At 44.5% G+C, this 2,500-nt stretch overlaps 1 non-coding gene across 1 annotated transcript; it reads left to right on the forward strand.

The window, feature by feature from the left end:
* The first annotated feature begins 1,578 nt into the window (after window positions 1-1,578).
* trnar-ccu (transfer RNA arginine (anticodon CCU)) lies at window positions 1,579-1,651 on the forward strand. Its single transcript has one exon. It is a non-coding gene; the product is annotated as a tRNA-Arg (tRNA).
* Window positions 1,652-2,500: the final 849 nt, after the last annotated feature.

Here is a 2,500-nt window from a genome sequence, read left to right on the forward strand (position 1 = left end):
GTGCTGGGCCCATAACCCAGAGGTCGATGGATCGAAACCAACCTCTGCTAACCTGTTTTTTTAGCAATGGAGTACGAACAAAAATAAAAAATTCGTAATTTCATGGGCATTTGTCAGTGCCTGCCATTATATATGTTTTTACCTCTTCTATCAGTTCGTATAGGTCACACTGAGAACACAGTGCCCCAGTTGCCTAATGGATAAGATACTGTACTCCTAAGTCAGGGTTTGTGGGTCCAATCTTGGGTGGTTGGAAGCAGAGTGGCGCAGCGGAAGCGTGCTGGGCCCATAACCCAGAGGTCGATGGATCGAAACCATAGTCTGCTAACCTGTTTTTTTAGCAATGGAGTACGAACAAAAATAAAAATTTCGTAATTTCATGGGCATTTGTCAGTGCCTGCCATTATTTATGTTTTTACCTCTTCTATCAGTTCATATAGGTCATACTGATAACACAGTGCCCCAGTGGCCTAATGGATAAGATACTGTACTCCTAAGTCAGGGTTTGTGGGTCCAATCTTGGGTGGTTGGAAGCAGAGTGGCGCAGCGGAAGCGTGCTGGGCCCATAACCCAGAGGTCGATGGATCGAAACCATCATCTGCTAACCTGTTTTTTTAGCAATGGAGTACGAACAAAAATAAAAAATTCGTAATTTCATGGGCATTTGTCAGTGCCTGCCATTATATATTTTTTTACCTCTTCTATCAGTTCGTATAGGTCATACTGAGAACACAGTGCCCCAGTGGCCTAATGGATAAGGCACTGGCCTCCTAAGCCAGGGATTGTGGGTTCAAGTCCCATCTGGGCTGGTTGGAAGCAGAGTGGCGAAGAGGAAGCGTGCTGGGCCCATAACCCAGAGGTCGATGGATCGAAACCATCCTCTGCTAACCTGTTTTTTTTAGCAATGGAGTACGAACAAAAATAAAAAAATTCGTAATTTCATGTGCATTTGTCAGTGCCTGCAATTATATATTTTTTTACCTCTTCTATCAGTTCGTATAGGTCACACTGAGAACAAAGTGCCCCAGTTGCCTAATGGATAAGATACTGTACTCCTAAGTCAGGGTTTGTGGGTCCAATCTTGGGTGGTTGGAAGCAGAGTGGCGCAGCGGAAGCGTGCTGGGCCCATAACCCAGAGGTCGATGGTCCGAAACCATACTCTGCTAACATATTTTTTTAGCAATGGAGTATGAACAAAAATAAAACATTCGTAATTTCATGGGCATTTGTCAGTGCCTGCCATTATATATTTTTTTACCTCTTCTATCAGTTCGTATAGGTCACACTGAGAACACAGTGCCCCAGTGGCCTAATGGATAAGATACTGTACTCCTAAGCCAGGGATTGTGGGTTCAATCTTGGGTGGTTGGAAGCAGAGTGGCGCAGCGGAAGCGTGCTGGGCCCATAACCCAGAGGTCGATGGATCGAAACCATCATCTGCTAACCTGTTTTTTTTAGCAATGGAGTACGAACAAAAATTTAAAAAAATCGTAATTTCATGGGCATTTGTCAGTGCCTGCCATTATATATTTTTTTACCTCTTCTATCAGTTCGTATAGGTCATACTGAGAACACAGTGCCCCAGTGGCCTAATGGATAAGGCACTGGCCTCCTAAGCCAGGGTTTGTGGGTTCAAGTCCCATCTGGGGTGGTTGGAAGCAGAGTGGCGCAGCGGAAGCGTGCTGGGCCCATAACCCAGAGGTCGATGGATCGAAACCATCCTCTGCTAACATATTTTTTTAGCAATGGAGTATGAACAAAAATAAAAAATTCGTAATTTCATGGGCATTTGTCAGTGTCTGCCATTATATATTTTTTTACCTCTTCTATCAGTTCGTATAGGTCACACTGAGAACAAAGTGCCCCAGTTGCCTAATGGATAAGATACTGTACTCCTAAGTCAGGGTTTGTGGGTCCAATCTTGGGTGGTTGGAAGCAGAGTGGCGCAGCGGAAGCGTGCTGGGCCCATAACCCAGAGGTCGATGGATCGAAACCAACCTCTGCTAACCTGTTTTTTTAGCAATGGAGTACGAACAAAAATAAAAAATTCGTAATTTCATGGGCATTTGTCAGTGCCTGCCATTATATATGTTTTTACCTCTTCTATCAGTTCGTATAGGTCACACTGAGAACACAGTGCCCCAGTTGCCTAATGGATAAGATACTGTACTCCTAAGTCAGGGTTTGTGGGTCCAATCTTGGGTGGTTGGAAGCAGAGTGGCGCAGCGGAAGCGTGCTGGGCCCATAACCCAGAGGTCGATGGATCGAAACCATAGTCTGCTAACCTGTTTTTTTAGCAATGGAGTACGAACAAAAATAAAAATTTCGTAATTTCATGGGCATTTGTCAGTGCCTGCCATTATTTATGTTTTTACCTCTTCTATCAGTTCATATAGGTCATACTGATAACACAGTGCCCCAGTGGCCTAATGGATAAGATACTGTACTCCTAAGTCAGGGTTTGTGGGTCCAATCTTGGGTGGTTGGAAGCAGAGTGGCG

This window comes from Salvelinus fontinalis, unplaced genomic scaffold, assembly GCF_029448725.1.
Source record: "Salvelinus fontinalis isolate EN_2023a unplaced genomic scaffold, ASM2944872v1 scaffold_1370, whole genome shotgun sequence".
Classification (NCBI taxonomy): domain Eukaryota; kingdom Metazoa; phylum Chordata; class Actinopteri; order Salmoniformes; family Salmonidae; genus Salvelinus; species Salvelinus fontinalis.